This window comes from Onychostoma macrolepis, chromosome 15 (genome assembly GCF_012432095.1).
Source record: "Onychostoma macrolepis isolate SWU-2019 chromosome 15, ASM1243209v1, whole genome shotgun sequence".
Lineage (NCBI taxonomy): Eukaryota > Metazoa > Chordata > Actinopteri > Cypriniformes > Cyprinidae > Onychostoma > Onychostoma macrolepis.
In genome coordinates this window covers 31418789-31443788 of record NC_081169.1, presented here as the reverse complement: position 1 = coordinate 31443788, position 25000 = coordinate 31418789, and the positions used below count along the sequence as shown (strand labels likewise).

At 38.8% G+C, this 25000-nt stretch overlaps 1 protein-coding gene across 3 annotated transcripts in view; it reads left to right on the top strand.

The window, feature by feature from the left end:
- The window catches only part of lsamp (limbic system associated membrane protein), a 200415-nt gene that overhangs the window by 85884 nt on the left and 89531 nt on the right, over nt 1-25000 (top strand). The window lies entirely within an intron of this gene.

Below are 25000 nucleotides of genomic sequence, written 5' to 3'. Positions count from 1 at the left end.
ATCAGTAAACACCGGGCTCATCCGATCAGATCGCAGATTAATGAACGTTACAGGCGTCAGATTAAACTAATACTGGTTTGGCTTCTGATTAGCATGAAACTGTTTTCCTACCGAAGAACGGTCTGATTGCATCTGATCGGAAGAGTTCGAGTCTGAAGTTTGCGGGTTTTCTTCAGGTAAGTGTGTGTTATTGGTGTTGTGCTGCTGCTTCTGATGCAGGGTTTGTAGGTCTTTATGCAGGCGCTGATGATCCAGCAGAAGTCCAGCAGAAGCTCTCAGCAGCAGATATTAAACAGACTCGCTGTCGGTTTGAGCCGGGTTTCTGGACAGATGTTGTGTGTGTTTGATGCTCAGGGTTTCACACGCGACCTCATCTTCACCTTTTGTTAGTCCTTTGATCAGATGATTAGCATTAGAAGTTCCCACCCAACCCTTTCTCTAAATCATCATCACAGCAGAAACCCGTTCAGATTGATCCGAAGCACACGGTCCTGATGAGAGCAGACGAGCTTCAGCTCTGATGCTGATTGGCTGTGAAGCGCAGCGGTCTCTTTGCGTTTAATGTTATACGTGTTTTGTGAATAAGAGCTCAAACCTGCACTTGCTCAGCTGCAAGGCTTGAAGTGGTTTCAGTTTGAATGCAGACACACAGTCTTTATCTCGTCTCTGTCTTGAGACGCTCTCATTCATAAATCAGCGCGTGCGGCGGAGTGAAGTGCAGCAGGGCTTTGGTGGTGTTTGAGTGTTTAGAGGCTCTTCTAGTGTGTTGATGTGCTCACCGACAGCTGCTTCTGGAGACTCGGACACACTGGACATCAGCGGCTCCAGAGGCCTAAACTGTTTTTAAGGCCGTCGGGTCGTATTTTCTTTCAGCTCGTGTAGTTTTGTTCATGGTTTTGAGGATCAAGGCTCGTCTAACATCTGCTCGTGTTGAATATTCTGCCAAGCAGCATCTGCACCGAAATACTGTTGGGTTTCATTTGAGTTTTAACATCAACGAAAAAAGATCAGGGTTGTACCAACCTAATCAATGTATAAGATCAAATGTGTTTAATTTCTCATAACTGCACAGTTCTACCCTAGTGAAAAATAAATATACTCAAAATCTTTTTGAAATACATTTATTTGATACTAAGTATACGTTTACATATTTATGTATGTAATAAAAAATACCCTGCAATGATACTTTTGATTTACTAATCTGGTACACTTAAAGTCTGCTAAATTGGAAAAAACGAATGTTGTGCTTAATGCACTTTAACTAAAGATATACTGAAGTGTATTTGATTGTGTTAACACTTTAAATATCCTGCATTTAAAGACTGATATTATTCAAAGATAATGCAATCCTCATCAATAGTGACATTAAATCACATTTTAGGCTTAATATTAAAAATTGTGCATTGTGCACACAAGTAGTACTCCAAATAAAGTATAATTATAATTTTTATTTCAGTAAGTCTCAAGCCCTATGTCAGTAAATGTTAATAGATTTGAACTATACTTGGTATGAAGTGTTTTTTAAAATATATGTCTTTTTTACTAGGGTAGGATTAGTGTGACTTTCTTATTTGCATTCAGTGTGTCACCAGCTGCTAGTATTGCAGCGTCAGAAACAGAATCATTTGCTGTGTATTAATGGAACAGAAGATGGTGTTTTCAGTGATGACGCCTTCAATTAGAGCGATCGGTTAAGATGAAGCTCCCTGAGGTCTTAAGGGCTATTGTCGCTGTTTAACCCATGAGCTCTCAAGCAAAACTAGACAGAGAAATATTATAAATGAATTCAATCATCTGTTTAATAAAAGATGCAATGAAGCGCTGTAAAAATGAAAAAAGGGAATAACTCAGTAATGCTGAAGTATTCATATACTAGCTTAGCATGCAGAAATAACTGGTCGTATGAAGCAGAGATTCGCAATCAAGACTACATCAAATCCGTTGGGCACGTCATTAGTCCTTTCATTCCATCATCGTTTATTCACCTCTAATGCAGTGGTGTTTTCTTTCTTCTGTGAAATATTTTTCTGCACGATGAAAGAGGATTGTTTACAGATGCGGACGGCAAAGCTCTTAGCTAAACGTTACTGCTAGAGTTCATGTCTGGAGAGTGCGTTTATCTCACGGTTGCTCACATGTGCATTGAACACGCAACGTTTGAGTATCTCTGCGCCAGAATCACATGTTCGTTTTGCGTGATAAGCGCAGAGAAAGGAAGCATGTGAAGCGCCGTTTATCTCCTTCACTCTTCTGTGGCCTTCTGGGGTTTATCGTTAATCGTAACGCCACTGTACCCATAACGCACCGCGGCCTCATTAGGAGCGCACCGTCCGAGCAATTAGCGCAGCGTTGCTTGTCTTCTCAAACGAAGGAGTGAGCCCAAACAGGATGTGATTATCTGCAGCACTTCCTGTGAAGAGTTCGGTCCTTCAGGGCCACCAGGATTAATTAGCAAAGCTGTTTATCACGTTCCACCGACAATAGGACATACAGCGCTTTTTGTTTATGCTATTCTGCAAGTGTATTTGACAGATATCATGTTTACTGCTTATTAAATGATAGCAGCTATCTGGGGCATTGGCGTCTAATTTGCGACCCGTAATTCTGGGCCTGTGATTTGCTGCTCTTTATATCTGAGGTGTGAAGTTCCCCTCCAGTGTTCAGGGCCATTTTCCCACAATGCTGTAATTTTAATTGGTTTTTAACACTCCTGGCAGCAGTGCTGGCTGCGGGCTGCGTCTCCGAACGAGAAGAGTCATTGTTGGTTTATTAAAACATCCTCTTCAGTGAAAGCAATACTCCGAGTCAATTATCACTTCTGTGACAATAACAGCACACGTGTGCGCTATTTTAGAAAGAGACTGTGGAGAGCTCGGTTCTGCCCCCTGACTCGCATGTTTTCACCTCACCTTGTCTCGGTTTAGCCATTAGCACTCGCGCTAGCATCAACACACCGCTTCTCCGAGATTGACGTGTAGTTCAGGCCAAGCGCCGTTTACCCTCCGAAAAAAATCTCTGCGGTTTAGGGCTGCAACAACTAATGAATAAAATCAATTATAAACAATAGTGAAAATCACTGACAACCAATTTGATTAGCAATTAATCGCATCTGCCAATGTGCACAGAAAACATGTCAATCATGTCACTTTATAGTAGAGTCCTGCACGGGTCCTGGTTGATAAACCCGCACCGCCCCGCACCCGCAGTAGTTAACCGAATACCCGACCCGTTATCCGACAGCAACACTAATTTAATTCCGAACCCGACCCGAACCGCACCCGCATTAAATCTACATAAGGCAGACAAAACACCTTTATTTTATTTTTAATGTAACAAGCAATTAACAAGTCATTCTGAGTTAATGCGTTAATGCGTTTAAAAATTAATAATAACATTTAACACACGCAGCCCAAAAAGTTAACAGAGAGAGAAAGCAACATTCAACGTGTAAACAATAGCCTATAAAACTATTGCGTACATGTGAACAATCTATTGTAAACAGGTCTAATGGGCTTAGATTAATAAGCCAAATATGAGCTTTTCCTTCATAAACTATAAAAACAATTAACTTTATAGGCTGCATAAAAATATGTAGGACTGGCAGCAGTGTCGAGAGAGAGAGGGAGAGAGACTGAGAGAGAGAGAGAGCGCGCACAACATCCAACGTGTAAAAACAATATAAAACTATTGGTACATGTAACCAATCTATTTTAAACAGGTCTAAAAGGCTTAGATTAGTCAAGTATGAACTTGGAGGGCTCCTATAGGCTAATCACAGACACAGAGGCAACATAATAAATATGATACATAATAAATATGAAACGCTAAAGAGTTTTATTAAAAAATAAATAAATAATAATAAATACATTTACATTTAGTCATTTTGCAGACACTTTTATCCAAAGCGACTTACAATTGGGGAATACATAACGCGACTCATCTTGAAGAGGCAATCAGACAGATGAAGTGCTTGTAACACAAGTCTCAGGCATTGTTTAAATAAGTACAAGCTAGCAAGGGAAGGAATAAATAAAGAAAAAGAGTTTTTTTTTTTTTTTATGTGTAGGGTGAAGTCAAGTAGTGTCGAAAGAGATGAGTTTTCAGCTGTTGCTTGAAGATTGCCAGGGATCCAGCGCTCCGGATCGGGGTGGGAAGATCGTTCCAGCAGCCAGGAGCGGTGACCGAGAATGTAAATAAAAATAACAGCCACGATTCCTAAATTTCAGTAGCCAGTTTTACGTTTCTAATTATTAATTTTGAAATTATAGCAAAAACTATTGGAACACCCCTCTATTTTAATAAAATTTTAACAATTTGACAAAAATATAAAATAATTGTTAGCGTTTATATTAAGAAGCCTTAAGCGTTTTTTCAGTTAATTAAACATTGCATTAAATAAGCTAACAGAACAACGTTAGGTCTATTTTAGAATGAGAAATAGACTAAAGCTTTTATTCAAACTGTGAATAGATTAAATACAGAAACGCGAGAAAAGAGCGCAATCAATGTCAATACAGCTGTCGATTGGCTACAGTGCTCAGTGTTTGCAAATCCCGCTGTAGAAGCCCAGTCTTCAGACAGAGCGCAACCTGGTCTCAAATACGTACCTCTGCGCACTTTTTGTGCGACACCGTTTTACGTACCTTGCTGCACGTTTCGCCGCAGTTTGAAATAGAAATGTCCACTGAGTGGCGCTAAAACACAGGTTCAATATGTGAACCCTGGCACGTTTTTATTACGTAGATATTGGTACATATTGCTGTCTTTTTATTATGTTGCTTCAGATACATATTGCGGCGGTTCAGAATTCAAATATCCGGGGACTGCCGCTCTATCGTGTTGGAAATATGCCCTACACCAAATCCAGCCCTAAACCTACCCAATAGTGTTAACAAATGCAAAACTGATATAAAAGCGTATTTAGCTGATGCAACTGTGCCATTTGAGCTTCCTTTTGGCAGATTTTAACTGCTTTGTCGAACCGTAGTTACACAGGATTCGAACAGGTGCTTCTCGTCTCCTAAGTCCGAACAAACTACCGAACAAACTTGTCATGTATGAAAACCCATAGATATGAAGCTGGATGTGTGCGATGCTAACGTTCAAAATCATCAGTTTTCAAATCTCCCAGCATATTAATATGTTTTGAAGTCATAGCATGATATTCTTCAAGTAATTGTGCAAAAATTATGCATTATTAAATCGCAACTCTGTGAATTTCTGTGAAAGTGTTCATTTATTTTGGAAACTGCAGTGATATGTACTTATTGGTACGTACTTCATGTCACGCTAAAAAGTGCACCCAGGTACGTAAATGCCATGAGACCAGGTAGACACAAGCATAGGACAATTTGAAAGGAGCTGTCTATCAGCGTGTACTGGATTAAGTCGAAATAGTCTTTGTTATAATTGTACCCGCAACCCGCCCGTGCCTATCACCAGTCCGACCCGCACCGCACCCAACACGTCAATATTATTCCACCCGTTAACGGCAATTTTTGCGGTTCACCTGTCGAGTACCCGCGGGTACCCGCCCGCGTGCAGGACTCTGCTTTATAGTAGCGAATAATGCATTTCTATGGACAAAACTCATATGACAGATAGCAGAGGACACAGTAGCTGCTGCGGGAACACAAGCTGACAGATGCATGTGCTGCTTAACCCTTTAAGACCTGCCATAGAACAATTCCGCCAGAGTATATCTTAGTATTTTTACATGCTGTGCTGTCATTCTTTTGAGTATTTTCAAATACCATATATCAATACAATCCTTACACCTCCAATTTGAAGGCTGTGTATGCAAGAAATCCATAATTACTAGATAAATAGCTCAAAAGTGCAATAAACCAACAAAAATATGAAAAAAATTTTCAACATATTTTACTAAATACAGAAATATCACAAATGTCAAACCTCAAACTTGTCAATGTAAAAAACTTGAATAAAACACTTTGAAACTACATGCAATTGATTTGGACTGATTACATAAATTTGTTTGTGAGATACAGTCATTTTTATAAACGTGCGTTGTGAAGTCAAACCGATAATATATTGCTTTTGAGAGCAATATTGATTGAACAACTACAAAAGACAATGTAAAATAATCAGTTACACTACTCTAAAATCTGTAATTTATCATAACTAAAAATGCAGAAAGGCTGTGATAACACTTGTGACAATTCCTGACTAGAATAATGCAGAGATGAATGGAGTGCATTTGAATTTGTGGGGTAAAAAAATTTGACATTTTGCTTTTGAGAGCGATGTTGATTGAAAAATAAATACATAAAGAACATCTCAGTTATTCTTGTGTAAAAACAAAACAAAACAAATACATAAAACAAAAATAAACCCCACTAGAAACTGATTCTGGAGCAGTCGGAGAGTTCCTCGTCGTAGCACGCAAGTAACGTTAGTAGCTCCAAAACCTCTGCATGTATGTACTTTAGTTTTCATGCAGTCGTAACATTATGCACGCGAGTGTGTGATTGTGCTTGCATTTGTAAAGATGCATTTGCGTGCATGTGTGAAAAAGAAAAAAAACAAAAATGTTTTTTGTGTATTTTGTTGTATACGCATTTTATGCAATTTGTGCAGACTTGTTAGAGGGTGAAAACAACGCAACAGGAGCATGTTGTAGACTTGATCTGACTGTGTAACGTCTCTGATTTTGAATGCAAAAAGAATTATTGCGCTACCCTTTTGGTTTCGGTTTCTATTGACTTTTAAACAGAGACACGCAAACCGGAGCGCGGGCGCTCCCGTCGGTTTTATAGGGTTAAAGCATTTGAGACGTGTTTTCCTTATCACAATAAATGTCAAATCTTTATTTCTTTCAAGTTTAAAGCCATATTTTTGCTCCAAATTGTATGTTGTAGAAACCAGACCATTAGTTTTCCTTAAAGCTGCAGTCCATAACTTTTTTTTTTTGGTTAAAAATGATCCGAAATCAATATTTGAGCAAGTACATAACCAGCCAGTGTTCAAAACTATCGCCTTACTTTAGCCCGATTCACAAGGGTTAGCTTATAATAATGTTTTCTAATTTGAGTGGAAAATTCTTATTTGGGTCATATATTCCAAGACGTTGACTAATCTGTGATTGTGAAGTACAGTAAATATCCAGTGACTGACAGCTACCCATTCACCTCAAAACATTAGATTCATCCGCGCTGGACCCGCGCCGGAGTACAGACCACGCACGGAAGATAATTCCGCAAGCAGCTGCAATTCCAGGTTTTCAAACAGAGATGGCGACAAAGAAGCAAAACTTAAGGACTGCAGCTTTAAGAAAATAAATATCTAATGGCTCGTTTCCACTGAGCGGCACGGTTCAGTACAGTATGGTATGCAATTATTTCCGTTTCCACGGTCAGAAGTTGTGAATGGTACCAAAATAGTGAACCGTACCGTACCACTTTTTTGGTACCCTTCCGTTGGGGTACCTAGCACAGCATAGAGTACCAAAAGGGTGGAGAACGTTGATTGGTTTGCTAGAATCATCACTTTTGCGTGATAAAGGGGATAAAGCTTCTCCTTCACTCGTTCGCTCTGCTGTCCGTGAGTGTTGGGCTTATTTACACAAGAGTGCGCAAACACCAAAAAAATATAACAGTATATTTTATAATTTTATATTTTCACACAGACAAGCCGTTTCTCAATATGCGTTCTTGTCTGATCTTGTGGACTTGTGAAACGTCATTGCCCAAAAACCCGCGTAATTTTCAAAATATTACTGTTATTGTGTCATGAAATGTAGTTTTAAGAGTTTTTTAGGCGGGAATGTAGTTGTTTAAAACTCAAATCTGTGGTTTATTTATAAAGATGGCGCCTATTTGAAAATTTGCTGTGCTGATTTCAGAGCTCCAGGCGATCAGCGGGCGCTCAGCGCTCATGTATCCGTGTGTAGGCTATATTTAACAGCCATTCATGGTCTCATGAATCTATGATTTGTTCCTGGTCATATCATTTTGGCTGAGCACAAATGTTTAACTTTATATATTTATTTTGAACTTTACCGTAGTACAGCGCTGACTTTGTAGCATACGTTTGACTGAATTGTTTGCTTTTGTCTTTATTTCCTCTTACATAAGGCTCTTATACTTTGTACTTATACTTTTATAATGGCTATTTTAGTCAAAGTCATTTAATACTTTGTAACTCAGTTAAGACTACGTTTACGAGGTAACTCGCCAAAACCATGAATTTTGACATAATGGTGTGTGTTTTTGTCAGTTGAAGCGCTACGGTCACGCTGTCTGAAGCGTCTCAGTGTATGTGTACAGCCGAACGCACAGGCTTTCAAACTATACTTCATTTGATAATAATTTTCGTCCAGTGTTTGCGCTATTTCTCGCCAGAAGTTATGACAGATACTGAAACAGTCTTTATACTCGGTTAAACTAGAGTTGTGTATATCTCATATCTCCCTCATAAACGCTTGTCAATGCTGCCGTCTATTGATGTTGTGGTCTCCGTAGATTGTTGTTGTTGCATCTCTTTCTTTTCTTTTTCGTATGGCCCGGGCCAGTGTTGCCACCTTGTGGACAACGCTCAAGGCATATGTTCGACCTGCGTGCGTACTTCTCTCTCAGGCTGGATGAAGATGATTGGTGGGCCGGATTTGGCCCGCGGGCCGCCAGTTGACTAGCCCTGGCTTACAGTTAATGAAAAGTGCTTCTAGATCGAGACAGCACATCTTCTTTAACACAGTTACATCTGTACACCACCTTTCATTGATGTAAAAGCATGTCCTGCCGCCACGCGATTTCCCCGTTGATTCTGCGTTGCGTTCCGCTCTGATCAGCTGGAAACTTGGCAGATTTAATGCGCTGTCCAGAATGGCGTCATTCAGCCAGGTTTCCGTGAAACACAGAGCAGCAGAGTCTGAAAAATCCTTATTTGTCCGGGAGAGCACCTTATTTCTGCTAAAAATCCTTATTTGTCCATTTTGTTGGGTAGAGAGCGGAGATTCTCCAGATGGATGCTTGGCAGCACTGATATTATTATTAATAATAATAATAATAATATCACTTTTTTGTCTCTTAGAAATGCACATTTTATAGTAGCTTGAATTAGGATGAAGAGGTACATTTTTGTTCATTATCAAAAATCAGTAACATCTGTAAAAATTGTTGCAACCTCAGGTTTATATGGTTACATTTTTTTTTTTTTTTTTTAAATAAGCATTGGTCTCCCATAGGAGCATACATTTAAATCATGATAAACACAGTTAAAATCACACATATAGCAGCACCTCAATACCATGGTAAAAATATAACTATATGGTTTTTAGGTAGCCTATTTGTTTGAAAAACAGTAGTCTAAAAACATCCAGTATAAATGCACACATGCTATACACAAGTTTTTGAGCCATTTCCGCTCTACATCCTAAGCTCCTCCCGTCGATGCAATCCACTTCCGTTCTGGCGGGCTGGGCTTAGTTTCGCTAGCTAGCTCCGTTGTGCCGACAAAGCACTGATATCGCAGTGACAAAGAGGATGTAAACAATTAACGTTACAAAATGAAGAAAAGTGGTTCGGGAACGACGTGTGCGGTAGTTGATTGCAAATACTCGAGAAAGCACTTTAATGAGTGGTTAGATAGAGAGTGCTACGATTTGATCCCAGACCGTTCCCATCAGCATGGCACCGAAACTGGACATCTTAACCATCTGTGCTGGCCTAGTTAAGTCCACTGATCAGAGTGCCTCATGAGGTTTAGAATTTTGCCTTGTGTCCCTGTCTACCGACACCCAGCCATGTTGTTCATTAAATATAGATAAACACAACAAATACTGCATGCAGTGTATTTTTTTTATATATGAATATTTTCATAGTGATGTAATTGTGTGGGCTGCTTTTGTATTTTACTTTTTAATACCTGTTAGGATTAAACACGCAATCTTTCTTGTTGAAGCCATTTGTTTAGTTTCCTCAAAACAATTAATTCATCCAGTGTTATTTATGTACAGTATGAGCTTACTATGAATGATGAACTGTGTTAAAAGAAATTGTAGCACTCTAAGGAGCATAAAGCCTATCATTCATGATCGTAGTTCAGTGCAATAATGAAATGAAATAACATCAAACTTTATTTTCACTCAAACAGTACAGGCACACTGATATATTGCACAGCATAAAGAGATAATGTAATGCAATTTATTTTGGTTTTAAAATGCTGAGATATTTACTGCAGAAAACTGTCAAATGTTATTAAAAATAAAGCATTCATGAATTATTTTATGACAAACATTTTACTGTCTTAAGTGCACTCATTTATTTAGCCTATAAATTAAAATAATAATATTAACTATTATTTTATTATTATTGTTGTTGTTATATATTTAGGTTGCATGCATTTAGAAGAAGCTTTTATTCAAAACGACTTACAAAAGAGTAACAAATGACTCCAAATTCAGTCACAATGCCAGGTTTATTATACAATAATAATCAAGTCAAAGATGATCACAAATTAAACAAGATTTTGACGCACATCTTTCTTATTGAATCGTTGTATTCCAACTCGTGTCCGTTACAATTTGCTGTAGGCCTATTCCACATAATAATATACAATAAAACAATATACAATATGATTCGTTAACACGTAGGCTACCTATGAGCTTGCTGCATGAATCCGTGAGTACAGTTTACAAACCCGTGGGAACGGATTGCGAAAGCGTGCGCACGGATTATGAATCTGTGGGTACGGATTGAAAAACCGAGGGTACGGTTTACAAAATCTGAGCGCACGGATTGGAAATTCGTGGGTACAGTTTATTAATCCGTGGGCACGATTTGTTAAACCGAGGGAACAGTTTAAGAATTCGTGAGTACGGTTTATAAACTGAGGGAACGGATTGCAAAACCGTCGGCACGGATTGTTTTTTTTTTCTCCTACAGGTGACTCCGTACCTTCTCCAGTCAAAATAGTAGAACCGTGTTCCCAAGCTAGCATCATAATCGCTGTGTAATCGCTGTGTTTACACCGGCAGACTACTTCCGGCGGAAATGAAGTGCATTTGTGTAGAGTAATGGCGCCGCCCGGGATTGGGCGCGTAAACTTGTGTATAGCTTAATTACAAATACATACTATATTTATATACCATTAGCCTTCTGACTGTCACGTGGCACTCAGTGTTTCTGCTGTTTGGCTTTAAACTAGTTTAAATCACAGAGTCTTTTGTGTTCATCGCTGAATACAAGCATTTCACATTAGATCTCACAGCGCTGTTTAGTGCTCGCATAACCGAGTAAACGCACCGCGCGCCCGTTTTGAACATTGATCCGAGCGGATAAGCGGCCTGTGTGGCGTGATTCAAATGAGTCGCGCTGTTTCATTCCGCTTTTGGTGCATAAACATTATATCAAACATTTATCGAACTCTTCATATTGTTTTATCAAGGAAAATTATATCACGATAATTATCATTATCGAATTATCACCCAGCCCTAGTTCTGATGAAAACAGGGTAAATGTACCTATTAAGCTCACCAAAATCTACATTGAGACATTTTTAGTGCACAAGATACTAGTTTCAGTACAAAAAGTTATGTTAAAATAAAATATTAATCTCTCACACAAAAATATTTTGTCAAAAGCATTTAAATTAAGATATACATCATTCAATTCAAAAAGTCTGGCTGTGCTTAATGGGTACATTTCTGTGTTCTTAAAGCACACCCCTGTTCCCATTAAACTCACATCATGCTTTACTAAAAATTCTTGTTTATTTTAAGGAAAACTTTTAAAGAATAATTGTAAAAACATATATTTTTTGAAGGTATGAAGTCAATCACAAAAAACAGAACACATTCAAGTCGATCAGTTCTATATTCATAATGAAGTGTCATCTAAGCACATTGCAGCATCTAGACTAGTCCACGTTCAGCTAAATAACATTCAAAAATCAGATAAACAAACCAATAAAACATTTCTTTCATGGAGATGAACACAGAAACTAGCCTCATTATGAACCTCTTATTAAATGTATGTCAGATTATCTATAGTCTCTTAAGGCTGGAATACACATGATTTTCCACAGATTTACAGTCTGAAGAAGCCAAAGATCAGAGCCGGTCTGAGTCGACAGAATCCAGAGAAAATCAATTAACTGAAGGCAAGGCAAGTTTATTTATATAGCACATTTCATACACAGTGGTAATTCAAAGTGCTTTACATAAAAGGAAGTGAAATAGTCATTAAAAATAATAATAAAAATAATAACAAATCACAACAATAAAAACAAAGCGATTTAAAAATTGATTTCAAAAGAATTTAAAACATTTAAGAATAGAAAGTAATTATACATAGTGCAATCAGTTGGGACGTAGCACAGTGCTCATTCAACAAATGCACAGCTAAACAGATGAGTTTTGAGTCTGGATTTAAATGTGGCTAATGTTTTAGCACATCTGATCTCTTCTGGAAGCTGGTTCCAGCTGCGGGCGGCATAATAGCTAAAAGCAGACTCCCCTTTGTTCTGTGTGAATCCTTGGTATTTCTAACTGACTCGATCCTAATGATCTGAGTGGTCTGTTAGGTTTATATTCAGTGAGCGTATCTCCAATGTATTTAGGTCCTAGGCCATTTAGAGATTTATAAACGAGTAAAAGTACTTTAAAATCAATCCTAAATGTAACTGGAAGCCAGTGTAAGGACCTGAGGACTGGTGTAATATGCTCAAATTTTCTGGTTCTAGTCAGAATCCTGGCAGCAGCGTTCTGGATGAGCTGCAGCTGTCTAATGGTCTTCTTTGGAAGGAGACCATTACAATAATCCACCCTGCTGGTGATAAAGGCATGAACCAGTTTCTCCAAGTCTTGACTGGAAACAAAACATCTAATTCTTGCAATGTTTTTGAGATGATAGTATGCTGATTTAGTTACTGCTTTGACATGACTACTAAAACTAAGGTCTGTCTCCAGAAACACCCCAAGATTTTTGACTTTGTTTTTAGTTGATTGACCCCTAGAGTCAAGGTATGCATTCACCTTGAGAACTTCATCTTTGTTTCCAAATGCAATGACTTCAGTTTTCTCCTTGTTTAACTGAAGAAAGTTCTGGCACACCCAACAGTTTATTTCATCAATGCATTGGCAGAGGGAGTCAATGGGGCTGTAGTCATTTGGAGATAAGGCTAGGTAAATCTGGGTATCATCAGCATAGCTGTGCAATTTGGTTCTTTCTCATTATTTGACTTAGTGGGAGCATATACAGGCTAAAAAAGAGCGGTGCAAGAATTGAGCCTTGTGGGACTCCGCATGTCATGGACGTCCACTTAGACTTATGCTCTCCTATACTCACATAATAACCTCTCCCTTCTAAGTATGACCTGAACCATTTGAGTACCATCCCAGAAAGCCCGATCCAGTTTTCCAGTCTCTCTAGAAGTATGTTATGATCAACAGTGTCAAACGCAGCACTAAGATCTAGTAGTACCAGCACTGATATTTTGCCAGAATCAGAATTGAAGCGAATATCATTTATTATCTTAATGAGTGCTGTCTCTGTGCTGTGACGCGCTCTGAAACCAGATTGAAAATTGTCCAGGTATCCATTTGAGCTTAAGTAGTTGTTCAGCTGATTAAAAACTACCTTTTCAATAGTCTTACCTATGAAAGGGAGATTTGATATTGGTCTATAGTTGTTCAACATTGTGTTATCAAGATTGAGCTTTTTCAGAAGGGGCTTAACAACTGCAGTTTTCAGGGAGTTTGGAAAAGTCCCAGAAAGAAGTGAGGCGTTCACCACTTCTAAGAGATCTGCTTCTAAACAGTTTCACTGGGAATCTGACTTGGGGGGTTCGTCAGTCTCTCCATAGTAGCAAAAAGAGTGCGAGAGTTGTTTAAGTTACTGTTTATAAGGTTTGAGAAGAAGGTCTGTCTAGCTGTCCCTTTAACTTAACTTAAAGGGACAACCATGAGTTAATATTTAAAGTCTGTTCATGAAGTATTTACAGACGTTCAGTGTAGAAGAGCTTAAAGAGAGACACTGAGCTTAATTGGAACAGCAACAATTTTTAATAAATTTAATGTAATATTTATTAAAATGACAGGATTTGTGCTAAATAAGTAGTCTAGGTCATGTATTAAGTTCATACATATTTTAATAGGAACAACTATTATTAACAATATCTATGAAATTCTACTTTTTCTTACTGATGTCTCACTGAAGCTGTGATTTTCAAGGTAATGTACCCTTTAAGCTCACCTTACAATAATATGAAATCTTTAAAAATTACAGCACTGTAAAACCACAGACCAGCAATAAACTGTCAATTTATAATATTATGGAAGTAAAAGTACAAGCCAGTAATGCCTGTGAGGTAATATGTTAGCGTAGCACACGATCTTATACAGCTAGTCAGCTAACTGTGTTCTGTAGCATCTGCGCTGTGTTGCTAAAACTATCTTTTGGATCTAATGTAATTATTTCCCACATCCAAGTTCCAGGTTATAATATGCAAAAGTCTAAACATTAATCTCTTAATTTTACAATAAGTAGTGAAACTTGCCCAAAATAAAGGCTTAAACATCTAAAAAAAACGCACATTTAAAGGGCTCCTCTTTTGGTGAAAGTTTTTAGACAGCTTTCAAAATGGCTGCCAGACAGCGTGAACACATGGAGACTCGTATCTCAGCGTGTGATGATCTCAGCGTGTGATGATCTGATGGACTTGAAATTACAGGAGGTATATAGCAGTGGCGAACGGTGACTTTTTAACTGGGTATGATGAGTGCTAAGATTAAGACCACACCCCCCCTCCCCCTCTCCTCTCCTCATTGTTTTTAAAACACACTCAAAGAAGAAAATACCGTGGCAGGTTCGATTTAAAAGTATGCACATTCCTACCTTGTTTGTAAATTAAATTCATCTCCAATGCTTCGTCTATAGTTTCAGGTTTATCCATAGTTATTTGAACGCTAGAAAACAGCTGCTTTTCCCAAGTAAAAACTGCCAAAAAATGTTTACATGTATATGATACGTAATATTCAGAGGGTGGGGAGATGGAGCACAGCAGCAGAATACGGTTGTCAGTCCTGTATTTAAGTCCTAAATACAGTTAAGTTCACACACAGTTCGGTTATTTACGGGCGTGACAACCGCATTCTGTAACCGAACTCACACCTGTACATTTTCAGGACTCACTTACAATGACGGAGAAATGAGCTGCGTGCCATCTGAAAGTTTTAGATCCCGTCAGTTTTCCTCCGGAGCCGCTCCCGTCTGTTTTGTGTTCTGCGCGCGATTCAAATGCTCCGCTCTTCACCCAAATTTAAAAGCTGCTGTCGGTTAATGAAGATTTGACGGAAGAACTCGCGGCTAGATTGGACTCTTGTTGTGTCAGAAAGTGATCAGTTTTATGACCGGCGCCATCTTTGATTTTACTTTGGTCACTGTCGCTATGGTTACTGGTATTCTAAACACAACTGTAACTGTACGTTCACACCAGACGCGACTTGCGTGAATAAATCGCGCTATTCACGTGTAGTTGGAAGCTTGAACATTTTGAGTTTACTCGCTTCATTCGCGTCAAGGAGGGGCTTCTGCCAGCCGGCTCCAGTCTCATTTCACTACACTGGTCCAATCACAAATAACTATTTTTTACTATACTATTGTGAGTGTATTTGCAATAGGATATAATTAGAATGAATGTACAAATGTTTGTCATAAGTAGCCTATTCTAGTCTTAACATAGAAATAATATTTTTATGTAACAAATAGGCTATAAATTATGATTTACTATGTTGTGCACAAAGTAACACAAGTACGAAGATGTATCGTACAGCTCCGGGTATCCACATACAGCGCCGATGATTTTGTCCTCCATTGTTGTTTTGGATTTCTGCGTCCCTCGCTACGTCGTAAACACGTCACTACTAGAGCAAGCTCCTGATTGGTTAACGCGGCGAGAATTTTCGCCAAAGTTTTTCAACTTGCGAGAATCACGCGTTAAGCGTGTCAAATGCCCGAAACGCTCAATTCGCACCGCCTCATTCGCGCGAACCGCACCGCAAGATGTCTATTCGCGTCTTTGCATTGACTTAACATGTAAATCACTCGCGCTTAATGCTTTCGCGTCTGGTGTCTGGTGTGAACGCACCTTAAGCTGCTGTGTGAATGGGACATTTCGAGACTGTAAAGAAAATGCGGTTGTCAATCCCAAAAACTGACAGTGTGAACATAGCCATGTGTCTCTGCATAGACCGAATGATTTTTTTATTTGATTTTATTTAGGCTATTTATTTATCCATTAATTTTATTATTCCCAGTGAATAGGAGTTAAAACTCCCACCCGGGTGACACTACTCCAATAATAGACCATGAAAATACAAAAAATAAAAATAAATTAAGATAAAATAAATAAAATATTGTTATTAATATTATTATTATTATTAATAATAATAATAAAAATATTGCCAAGTAACGTTGCAAACAACAATAAAATCAGAGAAGCACTTTAACTGTAAGCGACACAAGTATACTCAAAACAAAGGTATTGTTTCTTATTTTTTCCTGATATTTGTTATTATTTAAAATCTTAAATACATTTTTATAAACTTTTCTTTTTATTTTTTTTATTTACCACTTGTTGACAGTAACATCTTCAACATCGTCTATGACCAGCTATGTTTTTAGTGGACTTTCAAAATTTGCTTTGCTTGAGAAAGCATGAAAATATCAAGCGGCAAGCCACTGGTATATAATAACAAACATATCAATTGGTTAAGATATCAAGTAAGATAATACATTTTTTTTTCTTTTTATAATCTGATCTCAAAAATGGAAGTGTGCTTAATGGGTACATTTACCCTACATTTTGCTAAAATATTTCTAGTTAAACATTAAACGTATAATAATGTCTTCAACCTTCAAACTGCAGATTGTTTGGAGCACAACACTGGGCAGGATGTGGAATAACATTTTTAATAATACATTCAAATGAATTATTATTGATTATAATAATTAGTAACAATTGAATTTTATCCTATGAATGGAATAAATAATCATCAGTTGACTGTCCTGAGGGAAGCTGATCATGTGTCTGCTGTATTATTGGCGTCCCATTAGACTGCGCTCCGGGTCAGGCGTGTGTCACGGCTGCGGTGCAAAAAGCTCTTCCACCTAATCCCAATCCACTTAATGTTGACTACACACATTTCTCCCCGTCTCGCTGAAAGCCAGCTATCGCACCCTGCCAAATCCTGTATCATCTTCTGTTCTTGAGAGTGAAATCTGATGCGTTCGTCCCGCTTGCTCTCAGACGGCTGATGACGCTGCTCTGATTTCATGGTGACAATCAGAGGATTGTTTCTGTAGTAAATGGACTTTCTGAGTGTGGTGAATTCAATACTGTGTAAAAACTGCTTCGCTCTGGAAGTCTGATCAATAATGAGTCAAGAAGGCAATGTTAGAAATCACAAATTACTGCTGGGTCATTAATCACACTCCAAATCACATCAGCGTTTTAGCTAATCAAGGTCTTGTGTTTAAGTTAAGACATGCACTGAATGTCTCAGTCATAGACAATCACTGTAACACTCACATCTGACACAAAACGGATATTGTTGCACACATATACAGTATCTCACAGAAGTGAGCACACCCCTCACATTTTTGTAAATACCTTATTATATCTTTTCATGCGACAACACTGAAGAAATGACACTTTGCTACAATGTAAAGTAGTGAGTGTACAGCTTGTATAACAGTGTACATTTGCTGTCCCCTCAAAATAACTCAACATTGGGCCCAATTAGCCATTTTCTCTCCCCGGTGTCATGTGACTCGTTAGTGTTACAAGGTCTCAGGTGTGAATGGGGAGCAGGTGTGTTAAATTTGGTGTTATCGCTCTCACTCTCTCATACTGGTCACTGGAAGTTCAACATGGCACCTCATGGCAAAGAACTCTCTGAGGATCTGAAAAAAAGAATTGTTGCTCTACATAAAGATGGCGTAGGCTATAAGAAGATTGCCGAGACCCTGAAACTGAGCTGCAGCACGGTGGCCAAGACCATACAGCGGTTTAACAGGACAGGTTCCACTCAGAACAGGCATCGCCATGGTCGACCAAAGAAGTTGAGTGCACGTGCTCAGCATCATATCCAGAGGTTGTGTTTGGGAAATAGACGTATGAGTGCTGCCAGCATTGCTGCAGAGGTTGAAGGGGTGGGGGGGGTCAGCCTGTCAGCGCTCAGACCATACGCCACACACTGCATCAGATTGGTCTGCATGGCTGTCGTCCCAGAAGGAAGCCTCTTCTAAAGATGATGCACAAGAAACCCCGCAAACAGTTTAATGAAGACAAGCAGACTATGGATATGGATTACTGGAACCATGTCCTGTGGTCTGATGAGACCAAGATAAACTTATTTGGTTCAGATGGTGTCAAGCGTGTGTGGCCGCAACCAGGTGAGGAGTACAAAGACAAGTGTGTCTAGCCTACAGTCAAGCATGGTGGTGGGAGTGTTATGGTCTGGGTATGGTCATGTACTGTGACATACTGAAGCAGAGCATGATCCCCTCCCTTCGGAGACTGGGCCGCAGGGCAGTATTCCAACATGATAATGACCCCAAACACACCTCCAAGACGACCACTGCCTTGCTAAAGAAGCTGAGGGTAAAGGTGATGGACTGGCCAAGCATGTCTCCAGACCTAAACCCTATTGAGCATCTGTGGGGCATCCTCAAACGGAAGGTGGAGGAGCGCAAGGTCTCTAACATCCACCAGCTCTGTGGTGCAAGGATATTATAATTTTTAATTCAGTTTTGATCTTAATATCGTTTTCAAATTTCCTATAATTTCAGTTTAATTTTAGTTAGTTTCATTAATTTTAGTTTAGTTTTTATTTTGTGAACACATTTGTATTTAGATTTTATATATTTCAGTTTCAGTTTTAGTTTTAGTAATTATAGTTTAACAGAGTTAATGAACACTTCCAGTGTAGACCAAACCAAGACATTTAATTTTAGCAAAGTTGAATGTTTGCCATTTACAGTTAATTCTTAAGCAAACATCTTAATGAAAATAAAATAATTCGTTAAAATTAAAATAAAAAAAATTATATATATATGCAACTTATGTATACAATTTATTAATTCATATTCATTCATATTAAAGATGTAATCTTGTTTAATATGTCAATAGTTTACAAACAACAAGCTAATCAATGTTTTCCGAGCTACTAGACAGCATCAGGCAGTTGAGTTTGTATCAGGGTTGGAGCTAAATTCTGCAGGACAATGGCCTCCAGTGCTGGATCTGAGGAAACATGCCCTGCGTCCCAGTGTGCATACTATCCACCCTGTCTGCCCTAAATAGTATTAAAAATGACTAATATCAGATAGAATTTAGCATGAACAGTGTGCACATTGGGACGCAGGCATGTTCTTTGCAATCGTCATTGAAACTCTGTAAACTTTATTTTTGTCCATCTGTGTTTTCAGTGCATTAATTTGTTGGATTTTTTGCACATACGAGCCACCGGTGCACACTACTGTATGTCCCGTCTCCCTCAATGAACGAACACAATAAGAAGAAACAATCTAAAATGGTTTGAAACCTCATACTACTCAAAAATAAATGCGATATGGTGATTTTAAATTATGTTTGCACTTTACTTTGATGAGCCGCTCCAGCGCGCACGCGCTTCAGATGAGCAACGCAGTCAATCCCAGTTCTAAAGCCCCTTTTACACAGAAACACAGCGGGCTATCGCTTTCTCTCATTTTGGATGTGTTTTATACAGTCAAGGCGGTGCTCGTGTCATGGACTCAAGGCGGAAGTTACCATAGTAATCGCAAAGCGTGACAAAATGACTCTTCACTAAAGTCAGCTCATCCAAAACTTTTCATTCCGTTAACTCACTCTCATGTTGTTCTCGCACGTCAAGCACGCTTTTAAACATTTGTGCGCTGTAAGGTGTGCATTATTATTATTTCCTATTTCATAGCCGGCGTCTTGTTTTTTAAATGCAAAAAACGCATTCTCTGTGATTATAGGACGCAGCTCACGTGCATACAGCGCCATCTATTTCCCTAAACAACCACAGGTCCGATTTTCTGGCACAGAATAAGAGCTTATTAAATCACGAACACGATTATTTATTTTTGCTAATTATTATTTTATTTTCGTTAGTTTTTCAGTTACTGTTGTTAGTTTAGTTTTAGTTTTTCATTTATTTAGAAATTTTAATTTTATTTCAGTTACGAAAATGTTTTTTGACCAATAGTTTTAGTCTTAGTTTCAGTTTTCGTTTACGAAAATAACCTTGCTGTGGAAAGATTGTTTATTCAGAATTTAAAAAAATGGACCCTTATGACTGGTTTTGTGGTCCAGGGTCACAAATGGGATAATCTTTTGGCTAGGTTTATATAAATAAATTATATAAATAATTCAACAGATTGTATCTGTGCATTAAGCTATAACGAGGTCATGTGACCATCAGAAATGCTGGCATACTGCGCATCGCTTCACAAACTATTTTAAGCAGCAGTCGTCAGTCTAGGCGGGTCCTGATGCGGAAGAGTTTGAGCTCAACAGAGAGTCAGAGGAAGCTGCAAACTCTGCTGGGTGTTTTTGCTCTTTGTTTATCCAGAAGAAAAGCAGCACTGACTGCTCGTCAGGGGCAAGATGTGAGTTAAAATCAATGCAGTGTTTTACTACATAGCAGCAGCTCTTCACACACACACACACATATACACACACACACACACCAGGGCTCAATGTTAAGGATTTTTTCTACTGGCCCTGTCGAGCCAGTGGTTCAGTTTTTTACTTGCCCTGCCACAAAAAATAAAATAGTTGCGGTTATCATTGTTTTTGATCTTTGTTATCTTGTATTCCAATAAATAAGCTTATATGACACCAATATTTTAGATACCAATTAAGTTTTACAATTCTCGATTTCAATTTTGATACCACAGCAAAAACCATTAGCTATAAATAAAAATCTATGTCCTGATTTGTCACAAAAACACGCACTCATATACAAATTCACAAATTGACACACACAGACTCACACACACTGCTGCTCAGAGAGATGAAGGATCTGTGTTTCGCAGGTTATTCAGGTGCATCATCACTGAGTGTTTCTCTTGTGTCACACCGAGCTTGCATCAGTAGAGATCAGTCTGACTGTAATGCAGCACGTCTGATGCTCTCCGCTGAGTGTTTCTGCAGTGCTGAGGTTTTCCATCCTGCTCTCAGCAGAAGCTGATCTGTGTTCGAGTCGCAGCGGCTCTGTTTCTGTTTCACATGAGTTTCCCGGGTAGTTTATATCCCTGTCATTGAAACGTAATCATGTGATGTTTAAGATGACTCTGAATTAGTGGATTGTTTTGAGGGCCAATGCTGATATAGATGTACTGTATATATCTGTCCCTCTGGTAGAAGCACATGCATATCAATGAACCCTTTTCACATTTCCAGGTTTCTCAGAAGCAGAAGTCATCATAGTTGGGTAAATGTCTATAGCAGTGAATGGCAGACAAACTCAAATATAGATTGTTGTGTTCCCATTCCCTCAAATAGCAAAAGAAAAACTTCATGACAGTGCTTTCATGACTTTCAAAAAGAGGGAAAAATAGAGAGACATATTACGGTCAGAAGTGAGAAAGATGTCCAATATACCATCACTCCCAGAGACGGATAAAACACTCTAAAAGCAGCAGTAACTAGTTTTTGTAATTTAATGTAAAGGTAATATAATGCAAATTATAATGTTATAAATGTACATACGTTTAAAAAAAAAAAATATATATATATATATATATATATATCCCACTGCGCCATGTGACGTCGGAGTGACGTCTTTTCCATGTTATTTTTGGACGTCCAATTTAGGTCCACTGAAGGGGTTGTTTTGTAACGCCAGGCGACGTCTTTTTCGGCGTCTACAGCACGTCATATATTGACGTCCGTGGGACTTCCGTGTAAGGGCTATTTATAGTCCAAATGTGGTCGCTTGTGGGACGTCTTTTCAACGTCAAATTTAGACTTATTTTATATATAATTTTTACTTAACTTCTATAACTGTAGTCCTATGTTTTGTTTGGCTCAGCAGCTAGATTCAACAGGAAAATGTAAAAAAAAAAAAAACATGGCCTATTGGCATACACATAATAAATCATGACTGTTTATTAAAAAAAATCTGTATTCATATGTATCAATCATGTTGATAACAACAATGTTGATATTTGTAAATAAAAAAAATATTACATACAATCATGTAAATTTCCTGCACTTAGACGTCCAAATGACGTCCAAAAAAATACCCAGTTCAAAGGTCAAATGTCGAACGTCAATCTGACGTCCAATTTGGGTCATGGTTAGACGTCCAAATAGAGGACCTAGTTTGGACGTCGAATAGATGTCCAGAATTGGTCATGGACCGACGGACCCAATATAGACATGATCTGCACGTCTATCCGACGTCCAATGTTTAGTGGGATATATATATATTTTTTTTTGCCAGGTGTACAATGCTGTTGAGCGCTAAAACGCATCATTATAGTCTGTGAAAAGGGCCCATTGCTGAAATTAAATTTACATTTGTTTTACATAATTGATATCCATAAATATTTGTTTGAGCTGTACTGTCAAAATAAAAGCTTGTGATATATCATCCAAACAATGAATTATTAATAATCATTTAAAAATGTTGATCTCAGTTGACCCTGACTGTGACTGGGATCCTCTGAAGTTGAGAGCAGGGTCTAGTGTAACACCTAACTTTTTGATGCCACATAAAGATTGAGGGACCACAGAGACTCATTCATTTCAGTGAGCCATGTGTATTAAATGCAAGCTGTGAGTCACACATTCACATCAACAAGTCCAAACATCAGCACATGAAGTCTTCCAGAGTTGAGGAAACATCAGTTAAGTCCAGCAAGTCCATCAGTTCATAGATATGACCATAAGTAGCATTTTGAGATAGCGAGAGCAGTCTTGAGTGGAAAATGAGACCAGCAGTTCTTAAGTGAAGCAATGAGGAATCTGAATCAGCAAACAATTCATCTGTTTGTTGACCATAGAATAAGATGATGAGTAGATGGGTTGGATGAAGACAATTGGCCTATCGGTAAGCCCCTCCCCTGGAACGCACACTAGCCAATGGCAGTCGAGTATCAGTTGCACGGGGAGCGGAACTCGGACATCTTTAGGTTTCAGCGCTATAGAGAAACACTGGAAGATCCGAAGCTTGCATCGGTTTTATGGTGTTCATGCTTCAAAAAAGGAAAAACGATGTGCCTGGGGTACTCGTAACACTGACTCCAGGTATCCTGAGAGGATGGGCAATATCATTTATTTTATTACATTTCCTGAATCCAAACAAAACAGAGCAAAATGCTCCCTAAGTATTCACCCCAATACAAATGAAGACAAAAACTTTCATTTTCTGGTTGACATACACTCATTAAGTTACAATTTTCATCTGCTCAAGCAGAACGTTAATGTTATCTTGTGCTTTAGCAAGGTATCTCTGGCTAAAACTAGCTAATGTTAAAGTTAGCGAGTCCATGCTAACGTACAAACTTAAATAACGGACTGTTCTCGCGTCTTGTACAGTGTAGGTCAAAAACACATAAACGAAGGTCTACATTTCAGTGCTTCTCCATATTAAACTGGTTAAATGTACATTAATTTAATCGTACCCTGCGATACATGAACGTGTTGATCCTGCATGTTGTCATCCGCGATCGTGATGACCGACCGTAATATGAGACTTCCCCCACTCGCATCGTGATCTGTAAACCCTTGCTTCGAGTTACCCACAGTATTTATTTTTAAATATTTTATAAATCCCTCCATGGAATATTTAATTCCCATTTGGTGGCCTTCTGTGTCCAAAATTGTGTAAAAACATCGTGGGACAAGGTTTTCACTGCAGCTGTAAGACAGTGAGCAACTCCGTTTGTTTGTCCGAGGGAGCAACAGTAACTAAGGGGGGGCGTGGCTTACCGATAGGTCAGTTAGTCCCTTTTGTCTAGGTCCTGTTTATATCTGCTGTTTCCTCTCTCACACAAGAACCCTCTGCATTTAAACAGCATACAATCAACACGTGTTTAGTGCTAACCCATAACAGAAAGAATATATACAAAACAATGCCTTACTTACATTTGAGAGTAAGAACAAATTGTTCCTCAAATCTGGGCACCAACAAAAGGACAGCAAAGGAAAAGACGTTCCATGTGCTTAGCACACTACTTCCTGCCTAATGCTACTTCTTTACCCTCTTTTAGGCAAATGAGCAACTCAGAATACAGAGCGCCCCCTAATGATAGGGTTAGCTATGGCATGGAATAAAGAATTACTAGGAACCAATGTGACAGTAAAACTGTTACACAGTAGTATAGTAGTTATAGTAGTTCTCCGGGTGTTTTCTGTGCTCTGTCTCAACGTGGATGAGCAGCTCTGCTTGATTTCTCTCTCGCTGAAGTCTCTTATAAACTGTTTTGGCAGCATTCTGTGATGAATAACCAATCTGGTGGCATCTGCCAGAAAACTTCCCTTGAACGAGTCCGTCCCTGTCCTGCACACCATCACTGGAGAGGAAAGAAAATCAGCCCTGATTACATCTGATTTCTCTGGGGATTAAATAATAGATGGAAGGGAAGTTCGGATGGGTTGGTCATGTCGAGGCTCCGCCGCGTCGGGTTTTAATCGCTCCGTTTACCTGCTGCAGTCGGCCGAGCCGCGCTCTGATAGCGTCTGCTGAAAGAGGAGCTCATGGGAGATTTATGAGTGTGTGGTTGAAGCACTCAGCGTAATAGACGAGCCTCTAATATGAGCTGATTGATTGAGTCTGATTCACTGATCTCGCCTCAAATCACAGACCACACAGACAGGAAGTGGAGCAGCGGCGTGTGAAACGCACAAACTCACTGTGTGTGTGTGTGTGTGTGTGTGTACTTACAGGAGGTGAAAAATATTATGAAAATGTATGTCTGCTGAATAAAGTGTATCTGAATGTACAGAGCTCTGAAGGAAGAAT